Below are 12,378 nucleotides of genomic sequence, written 5' to 3' on the forward strand. Positions count from 1 at the left end.
CTTGACGAACCGCCAAGAGCTGAGTACCAATCATTCTTGACTAGTCTTTACTACAGTGAGACGAGGGGAGTGACGCAAGGTAGAATAAAGAGCATTCATTTACCCGCAATTCAGTACTTTGCATTATTTAATGGGAAATGTATTGTAGGCAAACAAGATTGTAGTACACTTTGTGCTCCAGACTCGAGCCTCATACGCATCGCTCTCACCGGTGACAGAAGTTATAATCTTGGAGCGATTATTGCACGCAGGTTGCAACACAACGCTAATAGTGGTTATTTCTATGGTGGCATTTATGCCACACGTTTAGCACGAGAGCTGGGTGTTCCACCTTTGCCCTATGACCCTATTTTACCCACGTAGTATTTAGACTTTGATGCTATGAAATGCCATAAGATCCTTAAAGGTGAACCCCATAATTTCACCTATAAATTGTTGTTTAATCAAGACTCTGTTGTGCACACATATTTTCCTGCGCCTGCTCTCTTTGATTATGACAGCAGGGGAAGATACTTTGTTCTTGAGAGCAAGGCCCGAGCTCATAATGCGGCGGTTGTGGCCGCACCGCAGGCTAAGGCATCCACACCGAGAGCCTCTGTGAGCTACCACCCCAACTATTATCCAGGCTATTGACTGATTACCAAGTTAGGCCAAAAGCCTAAGCTTGGGGGAGTACATATTTCCACCGACCTTACATTCATGTTCACATACTTCATTTGTCGGTGTCCACACTCTTTCATTGTATCATCCATGTTAGATTTATTTTCTCGCTTTCTTCTTGTGTGTTTGAAAAACTTTGAGAAAATCCAAAAATATTTCCTGCTTCTTTTTATTTTTCTTTCTAGAGTAGTTAGATATAGTACTAAAAGAATACCCAAAAAGATTTCCTTGTTCTTTTGCTTGTTGGGAGATTTCCCCTATAAATAGTTTTTCTTGTTTTTGCTTTTCCCTTTTATTTGGTTGTTCAGGAAAACAAAAAACTCCAAAAATATTTCAGTGTGTTTCTCTGAATTTCTTTTCTTTTTATTCGAGTCGTACCGAGGAGAAGACCATGATGATTATGTTGAGTGGTTCTCATACGCATTATTGTTGATCTAACAAAGAGCCCATAATACCTTGTCTTCTCTTGTTGAATAACATATTTGCAGATTCCAGCTTAGTCCATGGCACTCTTCCACTATTATTATTTTCACATCGTTCGGTCGTGCAAGTGAAAAGGCAATAATGATGATATTTGATGAACTGGTCCTGGCAGAGAGAAACTGGTATGACCTAGTATCCATGATTTAGCCCATTATGATTAAACATGTTTGCAATGAAAATTAGAGATTATAGTTTCTCATGCCATGCATAAGTAGCTAGGAGGTGATAATGATTTATCTTGGATATCAATATTGCATTAAAATGATTGTGATGTAGTATGATGATATGGTATCCTCCTCTGAATGTTCGAGTGGCTTGACTTGGCACATGTTCATGCATGTAGTTGAATCAAAACCAACATAGCCTCTATGATATTTATGTTCATGGTGTTCATATCCTACTCATTCTAGTGTCCAATGTTACTTATGCATAATGCATGTTCATGACCGTTGTTGCTCTCTAGCTGGACGCTTCTCAACCTATTTGCTAGCCTTCGCCTGTACTAAGTGGGAATTCTGCTTGTACATCAAAAACCTTGAACCCAAGTTATTCCAGATGAGTCCACCATACCTACCTATATGCGGTATTACCCTGCCGTCCTAAGTAAATTTGCATGTGCCACCTCTAAAAACTTCAAATAAATATCCTTTTTGTGTGCCTGGATCGTCCATGGAACGACAGGAGGTGGTCGGTATCTTCCATGCTAAGTGGGTTATTCTCAGGTTGAGTGTTTATTCACTCACCATTGCACGAGAAAAGGGCGGTAATAGGGATTCCCAGTCACGATCTTAAAAATGCAAATAATTAAACAAAACTCCCCCGGGACTGTTGTTGGTATGGACGACACTCGTTGTTTCTGACAAGCCATGGAGTGTGATTGTTGGTGGAGGGGGGGGGTAATCTTTACTTTTATCGCTTGGGAACCGCCACTAGCGTGGTTAGCATGGAAGATATTGATAACTGATGGTCGTGAAGTAAACAAGAAGGGTGCATGTCTCAAAATATCATTTACCTCTGTTTAAAAAAATTGGGCTCTGGCACCGCTACAAATCACTGCTTCCCTCTGCGAAGGGACTATCTATTTACTTTTATGTTGTGTCATCACCCTCTAAAATAAGCGCCAGAACCTGAGAGCACTGCTGTCATGCTGATGCATTGTGTGTAGCTAATGTTGGGTGCATCATGGCTCGATCTTTTCTACCATGAATTATAGTGTTTAGTCGCTGCTTGAACTTTGGAGGTGCTCTGCATTTATGTTTTGCAGTCTCAGAAAGGGCTAATGAGCTCATGTGCCAGCTCAAGAATTGAGGATGATTCCAATTACTTGGCCGTTTGCCGTCTGGGGGCTGGATATGGTTGGACCTTTCAAGAGGTCCAAAGACAAAAAGACCCACCTCTTGGTGGCGGTCGACAAGTTTACCAAGTGGGTTTAGGCAGACCCGGTCAGCAAGTGTGATGCGGCAACGGCGGTTCAATTTATTAAGAAGGCGATCTTCTGTTTTGGTTACCCCCACAGTATCATAACTGATAATGGCACTAATCTATCTAAGCGTGCTACGAAAGAGTTCTGCCAACGATAACATATCCATCTTGACGTTTCTTCGGTGGCCCACCCCCAGTCCAATGGTCAAGCTGAAAGGGCTAATCAAGAAATCTTGAGAGGGATAAAGCACGTCTTATGGTACCTTTGTAGAGGACGCCGGGTTGTTGGCTTGAGGAATTACCATCAGTGCTTTGGAGTATCAATACCACCCCCAATAGATCAACTGGTTACACGCCCTTCTTCATGGTCTACGGTGTAGAGGCGGTTCTCTTCCAAGTGATATCCGTCATGACTCGCCCCGGGTGTCGGCTTATGTTGAAGTTGTCAATGAAAAAGCTCGTCAGGATGCTCTTGATATATTGGATGAGTAGCGTGACCTTGCAGCAGCTCGTTCAGCGATATACTAGCAAGATCTACGTCGTTATCATAGCCGCCGGGTTAAAACCCGGACCTTTCAAGAAGGTGACTTGGTGCTCTGGCTCATGCAAGATCAGACAGATATGCACAAGTTATCCCGACCGTGGGAAGCACCGTTTGTGGTCAGCAAGAACCTGAACAACGGGTCATACTACCTCATTGATATTCGAGACCACAAGGAATCACGCACATCGGAGGAGGAGACCCGCCGACCTTGGGACATTGCTCATCTTCGGCCTTATTACACTTGAGCCACCGGCTCTGGTGCTGTTGATACGTGTCCAACGTATCTACTTTTCCTAATGCTTTTCCTCTTATTTTGGACTCTAATTTGCATGATTTGAATGAAACTAACCCCGGACTGGCGCTGTTTTCAGCAGAACTACCATGGTGTTGTTTTTGTGCAGAAATAAAAGTTCTCGGAATGGAACGAAACTTTGCGAGGATTTTTTACACAATAAAAGAGAATTTCTGGAGCCAAGAGGCACCTAAGGGGGGCACCTAGGTGGGCACAACCCACTAGGGCACACCTGCCCCCCCCAGGCGCGCCCAAGTGGGTTATCCCCACCTGGTGGCCCCGTAGACCCTGAAACCGACGCTATAAAATCACATTTTTCCAGAAAAAATCATGGAGAAAGAATTATCGTGATCCACGAGACGGAGTCGCTGTCACCTCTTGTTCTTCATCGGGAGGCCAGATCTGGAGTCCGTTTGGGGCTCCGGAGAGGGGGATCTTCGTTCTTCGTCATCACCAACCCTTCACCATCGCCAATTACATGATGCTTCCCACCGGGAGTGAGTAATTCCTTCGTAGGCTCGCTGGTCGGTTAGGAGTTGGATGAGATTCATCATGTAATCTAGTTAGTTTTGTTAGGGCCTAATCCCTAGTATCCACTATGTTCTGAGATTGATGTTGATATGACTTTGCCATGCTTAATGCTTGTCACTTTGGGCCCGTGTGCATGATTTCAGATCTGAACCGTTTATGTTATCACCATTATATCCATGGTCTAGATGCGATGTTGCAAGTTATAGTCACCTACTACGTGTTATGATCCGGCAACCCCGAAGTGACAATAGTCGGGACCACTCCCGGTGATGATCGTAGTTTGAGGAGTTCATGTATTCACCGTGTGTTAATGCTTTGTCCTGGTTCTCTATTAAAAGGAGGCCTTAATATCCCTTAGTTTCCAATTGGACCCCAATGCCACGGGAGGGTAGGGCAAAAGATGTCATGCATGTTCTTTCCATAAGCACGTATGACTATTTATGGAATAATGCCTACATTACAATTATGAAATAGAGCTAGTGCCGTATCGCCCTAGGTTATGACTGTCACATGATGAATATCATCCAACAAATTACCGATCCAATGCCTACGAATTTATCTTATATTGTTCTTGCTAAGTTACCACCACTATCATTACTGTCGCACTTGCTACAAAAATTCTACTATCACTGTTACCGTTACGATTGCTGCAGTCACTACTATCAAAACTATCATACTACTTTGCTACTGATCACTTTGCTACAGATAATTAGTCTCCAGGTGTGGTTGAATTGACAACTCAGCTGCTAATACTTGCAAATATTCTTTGGCTCCCCTTGTGTCGAATCTATAAATTTGGGTTCAATACTCTACCCTCGAAAACGGTTGCGATCCCCATACTCGTGGGTTATCACTTTACATACTCTCATCAATGTATATATTATGATCATGTAAGTGCATATAGTGCCACCCCTAGTTGGTTTTGGAGTATTGATGACAAACTTGGTTGAGGGACTAATGTGTTTGTGAGAATTGCAGGATAACACAGGTAGTAGTCCCTTATTGATTCGGTTTACCTACTAGAGATGACACCTAAAAATGTGTGAAGACATTGAAGGCAATGGTGGTTCATGAAGACATTCACGATGAAGATTATGACATGTAAAGACATTCACTTGAAGACTGTGGAGTGCGAAGACATAGTTGTTTCGTTGTTTCCTTTTCTTCTTTATTGAGTCATAGGAACCACCGTATTGTTAAGTGGGGTCCAAGTGAACAAAGTCAGAGTGACTGATGTGATGCTCAACCAAAATCCTATATCTTCGAGCAAAGACAATGAGAGCAAATCTTATCCAGAGCTGGATGAGTCAGCTTTACTTGTAGCACAAGTCAAGCTGCCGCGTGTGATTGAAATCCGACCGTTGGACACGTGTCGGTTCCTTAGTGACCCAGGGTCATTTCGGACATATCAGGTCGGGTTGCCTCCTGGCTATAAATAGCCCACCCCTACACCATAAATTGGTGGCTACTCAGAGTTAGTGCACGGCTTTTGTCGTTTGAGAGCAACCCACCTCCGAAGCTTTTGAGAGAGAGATCCTTGCGAGGACAAAGCCCAAAACACCCAGATCCAAAGAGTGTTAGGCATCACTGAAGTCTTTCTGTCCGCATGACCTGAAGACTTGTTACACTTGAGGACTGTGAATCCTCCAGCCGGTTAGGCGTCGCGTTCTGAGCATCCAAGAGCCATTGTGGATCGCCGGTGAACGAAGTCTGTGAAGGTTTGGAAGTCTACCTTGAAGACTTACCAGAGAGATTGGGCGAGGACTGGGTGTCATTAGCTCAAGGGGAATAAGGTGAAGGCGCGGTCTTCTGAGTTCAGTCTCAGCCTCCCTAACCATACGTACAGTTGTCACAGCAACTGGAACTGGTCTACCAAATCCTTGTCTTCGCCAAGCAACTGGTTCTATCCCCCACTTCCCTTTACTTTACTGTTTGTCTTCGTGAAGTCATTGCTTGCTTGTCTGATCTGATTGACTTCACTAGGTGAAGAATATTTCCTGTTTGGCTTCATACTGTCTTCCATCCCGATCCATACTGCCTAGCTGCTGATAGTCTTCGTGCTTTCACTACATTGCTTACTTGACTATGGCTTGTCTAGTGTAGTCTATCTTCTGCTGCATATCAATAGGTTCATTTCATCTGTTTGTCTTCAAAGACCTCATGTTTTGAAGACTTCCATACAAATCGCCTATTAACCCCCCTCTAGTCGATAACTAGCACTTTCAATTGGTATGAAAGCAAGGTGCTCCCTTGTTCTGTGTGATTTGGTTCAACCACCTGGAGTTTTAGCTATGTCGACTGCAGGGATAATCAAGGTCTCCGCTGCGTGCCTAGTCTTCGATGGCACTGATTACCCCTACTAGAAGAATAAGATGCGCATGCATCTTGAAGCCATTGACGTCGACCTCTGGTATGTCGTCAAGACAAGCATTCCTAAGGTCGGTGAAGGTGTCACCGCTGCTGATGTAAAGAGGTTCATTCTACTAGATTCGACCGCCAAGAACATCATCTGTGGTCATCTGACCAAAGGATAATATGGCCGTGCGAGTGCACTAGAAATTGCGAAGCTAGTCTGGGACTGGCTCTCCAAGGTCAACGAAGGCTTCTCAACTCAGAGAGATTCAAGGATTGATGTTCTTCGCAACCTCTTCAACCGCTTCAAGAGAAAGGACAATGAGAATGTCCAGCTCACATTTGATCGCCTCACTGATATCACAAATGAGCTTCGCGCTCTTGGCGCCACTGAGATCACCAAGCACGAAATCATGAAGAAGCTTCTGAGATCACTTGACAGCTCATTTGACACCCTAGCCCTGATGATACAAGAGTGTCCTGACTTCAAAGATCTCGATCCGTCTAACATACTTGAGAGACTCAACACACACGAGTTCCAGCTATCTGAGAAGAGAGACACCTGTGGCCCCAACTATGGCCGAACCCGTGCTTTGAAGGCAAATGTTGTTTCCTCATCTGAAGAAGAATCTGACTGCAGTTCTGAGGATCCTGAAGACATTGGAAAGGAGCTTGCTATGCTCATGAAGAAGTTCCAGAAGTTCTCCAAAAGAATCGCTTCGGAAAGTCTTCAAGATCCAGCTCAAAAAATGATGAGGCTTCCACTCGTGACCACAAGAAGAGAACATGCCACAAATGCAAGAAGACATGCCACTACATCTCTGAGTGCCCTCAATGTGACAAGGAATCTAAGAAGAAGAAGAAGAAGAAGAAGAGCAAGGAATATGATTCTAATGACATGAAGAACAAGAAATCCTCAAAGTATTCTTCAAAGTCTTCATCAAAGTCTTCATCTCACAAGAAGAGCTCATCTAGCAAGGTTCGTGCATTCGTTGACAAGGAGATGGATTCAGAGGAGTCTGCTTTTGAGGAGGCAGAGGTGGAGTCTGAGGAGGAGTCTGAATCAGGCATGGCAAGCCTGGCTCTAGCTTCGGCATTCGTCCCCAAATCCATCTTCAACACTGAAGACAATGGTCACGTCGCCGACGCTGACGCCGATGATGAGGAAGACTCTGCTCCGACCTACTGCTTCATGGCACGAGGTGCCAAGGTAAACTCACGCGATGCTTAATTTCAAACATCCAGTGAAGATGACTCTGAATGTGAATCCAAACCTAGCTACAAGATACTTGCTAAAATTGCAACTGAACAACAAACTGCTATGGAACTTATTCAAAAGTTTCTAGACAAAAGCGATGACCTGTTGGACGCGGAAATGAATCGAACTCAGTCCTTAATTGAAGACATTAAAAATCTTCACGTTAAGTACGAGGAACTTGAAAGTCTTCATGAAACTCTCTTAGCTACTCATGAGAAACTTTCCTATCACTTGTACAGCGAGCACCTAAACAAACGGTTTAAAACCCCTTTCCGCGACGGCATGTGGAACCGTCGCCAAGTGAGTGTGGGCGATAGGGGGGTCCTTCCCACACGACCCACAAACCGTCGGGGATATGCCCTCCTGGCACACATGTTCGGCAAAATGACATCATGTGCGACCGGTGAGCGCTCAAATACGGAAATACGTACAATAGAGCTAAAAAATACAATTATACGGCAAAATTGTTTCCGGTCGCAAGTATGATACGTCTCCGTCGTATCTACTTTTCCAAACACTTTTGCCCTTGTTTTGGACTCTAACTTGCATGATTTGAATGGAACTAGCCCGGACTGACGCTGTTTTCAGCAGAGTTGCCATGGTGTTATCTTTGTGCAGAAACAAAAGTTCTCGGAATGACCTGAAACTTCACGGAGATTATTTTTGGAAATAATAAAAAATACTGGCGAAAGAATCAAGGCCAGGGGGCCCACACCCTATCCACGAGGGTGGGAGGCGCGCCCCCTGCCTCGTGGGCCCCCTGGTGCTCCACCGACCTCAACTCCAACTCTATATATTCGTGTTCGGGGAGAAAAAAATCAGAGAGAAGGATTCATCGCGTTTTATGATACGGAGCCACCGCCAAGCCCTAATCTCTCCCGGGAGGGCGGATCTGGAGTCCGTTCAGGGCTCCGGAGAGGGGAATCCGTCACCGTCGTCATCATCAACCATCCTCCATCACCAATTTCATGATGCTCACCACCGTGCGTGAGTAATTCCATCGTAGGCTTGCTGGACGGTGATGGGTTGGATGAGATTTATCATGTAATCGAGTTAGTTTTGTTAGGGTTTGATCCCTAGTATCCACTATGTTCTGAGATTGATGTTGCTATGACTTTGCTATGCTTAATGCGTGTCACTAGGGCCCGAGTGCCATGATTTCAGATCTGAACCTATTATGTTTTCATGAATATATGTGAGTTCTTGATCCTATCTTGCAAGTCTATAGTCACCTACTATGTGTTATGATCCGGCAACCCCGAAGTGACAATAATCGGGACCACTCCCGGTGATGACCATAGTTTGAGGAGTTCATGTATTCACTATGTGTTAATGCTTTGGTCCGGTACTCTATGAAAAGGAGGCCTTAATATCCCTTAGTTTCCGTAGGAACCCATTGCCATGGGAGGGTAGGACAAAAGATGTCTTGCAAGTTCTTTTCCATAAGCACATATGACTATATTCGGAATACATGCCTACATTACATTAATGAACTGGAGCTAGTTCTGTGTCACCCTATGTTATAACTGTTGCATGAATAATCGCATCCGACATAATTATCCATCACCGATCCAATGCCTACGAGCTTTTCACATATTGTTCTTTGATTATTTACTTTTTCGTTGCTACTGTTACAATCACTACAAAACTGCTACTGTTACTTTTGCTACCGTTACCGTTACTTTCATACTACTTTGCTACTAAATACTTTGCTGCAGATACTAAGTTATCCAGGTGTGGTTGAATTGACAACTCAACTGCTAATACTTGAGAATATTCTTTGGCTCCCCTTGTGTCGAATCAATAAATTTGGGTTGAATACTCTACCCTCGAAAACTGTTGCGATCCCCTATACTTGTGGGTTATCAAGACTATTTTCTGGCGCCATTGCCGGGGATCATAGCTCTATTCTTTGAGTCACTTGGGATTTATATCTGCTGATCACTATGAGGAACTTGAAAGACGAGAAAACCAAAATTTATCCCTCAACTACGAGGGGAGGTAAGGAACCGCCATCTAGCTCTACACTTGATTCACCTTCTGTTTTGAGTAAGCTTGATACTACTGTGCACGTTATTGATGATGCCACTTCTGCTATGCATGATACTCATGATGAAACTACTTCTATGCTTGATACTACTGTGCCACTAGGTGAATTTCTGGATGAACAATTTGCTAGGGCTAGAGAGAATGAAATTATTGAAACTGATAATATTGATGAAAGTGATGATGAAGATTCTCCCCCTAAATATGAATTGCCTATTGTGCCTGAGGGTTATGTTATGGATGAAGAAATTGCTAGAGACTTTCTTGCTTGCAATGATAGAAATGATCTTAAGAAATTATTAGCTAAGCTGAAACAAAAATCTTTGAATGCTAGAATGAAATATGATCCTGCTTATGCTACTTCACCTATCTTTGTTACTGATAAGGATTATGAATTCTCTGTCGACCCTGATATAATTACTTTGGTTGAATCTGATCCTTTCTATGGCTATGAATCTGAAATTGTTGTGGCACATCTTACTAAATTAAATGATATAGCCACCCTGTTCACTAATGATGAGAAAACTCGCTACTATTATATCCTTAAAATATTTCCGTTCTCATTAAAGGGTGATGCTAAAATATGTTTTAATTCTCTTGATCTTGGTTGTGTGCGTAGTCCCGAGGACATGATTTATTACTTCTCTGCTAAATATTTCCCCGCTCATAAGAAACAAGCTGCTTTAAGGGAAATATATAATTTTGTGCAAATTGAAGAAGAGAGTCTCCCACAAGCTTGGGGGAGGCTTCTCCAATTACTTAATGCTTTGCCTAATCATCCTCTTAAGAAAAATGAAATACTTGATATCTTTTATAATTGACTAACCGATGCTTCCAGAGACCACCTGGATAGTTGTGCGGGTTGTGTTTTCAGGGAAAGAACTGTTGATGAAGCTGAAATTCTATTGAATAATATGTTGACAAATGAAAATAATTGGACACTTCCTGAACCAAATCCTAAGCCAACTCCAAAGAAAAGGGGTGTTCTATTTCTCAGGCCTGATGATATGCAAGAGGCAAAGAAATCTATGAAAGGAAAAGGTATAAAAGCCGAAGATGTTAAGAATTTACCTCCTGTTGAAGAAATACATGGTCTTGATAACCCGACACAGGTAGTAAAGGTAATTCTCTCTATAGATACGATAAAGCTGAAATCCCTCCTACTAAGTTTGCTAGCCAATGCTTAGATGAGTTTGATAATTTTATGGTTAAGCAAGAAGATTTCCATGCTTATTTTGGTAGACAATTAAAACGCAATGCTTATATGATTGAACACTTGAGTGATTATATGTCTAGAGTTAATGGTGAACTTAAACTCATTAGTAAAATATGCTTCTATGGTTACCACTCAAGTAGAACAAGTACTTAAAGCTCAGAATGACTTGCTCAATGAATTAAATAATAAGAAGAATGATAATGCTGTTAGAGTTGTGACTAGATGGGGTAGAATGACTCAGGAACCTTTGTATCCTGAGGGCCACCCTAAGAGAATTGAGCAAGATTCTCAGAGAACTAATGTAGATGCACATAGTCCTTCTAAAAGGAAGAAAAAGAAAAATGATAGGACTTTGCATGCTGCTAGTGAACCTGATATTGACACACCTGAGAATCCCAATGATATTTCTATTTCTGATGCTGAAACACAATCTGGTAATGAACATGAACCTAGTGATAATGTTAATGATGATGTTCATGTTGATGCTCAACCTAGCAATGACAATGATGTAGAAATTGAACCTGCTGTTGATCTTGATAACCCACAATCAAAGAATCAACGTTATGATAAGAGAGACTTCGTTGCTAGGAAACTTGGTAAAGAAAGAGAACCTTGGGTTCAGAAACCCATGCCTTTTCCTCCCAAACCATCCAAGAAAAAGGATGATGAGGATCTTGAGCGCTTTGCTGAAATGATTAGACCTATCTTTTTGTGTATGCGTTTGACTGATATGCTTAAAATGAATCCTTATGCTAAGTACATGAAAGATATTGTTACTAATAAAAGAAAGGTACCGGAAGCCAAAATTTCCACCATGCTTGTTAATTATACTTTTAAGGGTGGAATACCTAAGAAATTAGGAGATCCAGGAGTACCCACTATACCATGCTCCATTAAAAGAAACTATGTTAAAACTACTTTATGTGATCTTGGAGCCGGTGTTAGTGTTATGCCTCTCTCTTTATATCGTAGACTTGATTTGAATAAGTTGACACCTACTGAAATATCTTTGCAAATGGCTAATAAATCAACTGCTATACCTGTCGGTATTTGTGAGGATGTGCCTATTGTGGTTGCAAACGTTACTATTTTAACGGACTTTGTTATTCTTGATATTCCCGAGGACGATAGTATGTATATTATTCTTGGAAGACCCTTTTTGAATACTGCAGGGGCTGTTATTGATTGCAACAAAGGCAATGTCACTTTTCATGTTAATGGTAATGAGCATACGGTACACTTTCCGAGGAAACAACCTCAAGTCCACAATATCCATTCTATTGGAAAAATTCCATCGATTATTTTTGGAGGTTTTGAATTTCCTCTTCCTACTGTCAAGAAGAAATATGATATTCTTATTATTGGGGATGTGCATATCCCCGTTGAGGTAACTTAGTGTTATTCAAAATTTCTCCGGTTTCATGCGATTCGGAATGAGTTTGTTAACAAGACTTGATCAACCTTGTTAGTGGATTCCTTTTGATGAGCATGAGATGGATGAAGTTAGAAGGCACAACCTTCTGTACCCTCCTTTTACTTTTTGTTATTTAGTTGAAATAAAGTAAAATAGTATT

The sequence above is a fragment of the Aegilops tauschii genome, chromosome 4 (genome assembly GCF_002575655.3).
Source record: "Aegilops tauschii subsp. strangulata cultivar AL8/78 chromosome 4, Aet v6.0, whole genome shotgun sequence".
NCBI lineage: Eukaryota > Viridiplantae > Streptophyta > Magnoliopsida > Poales > Poaceae > Aegilops > Aegilops tauschii.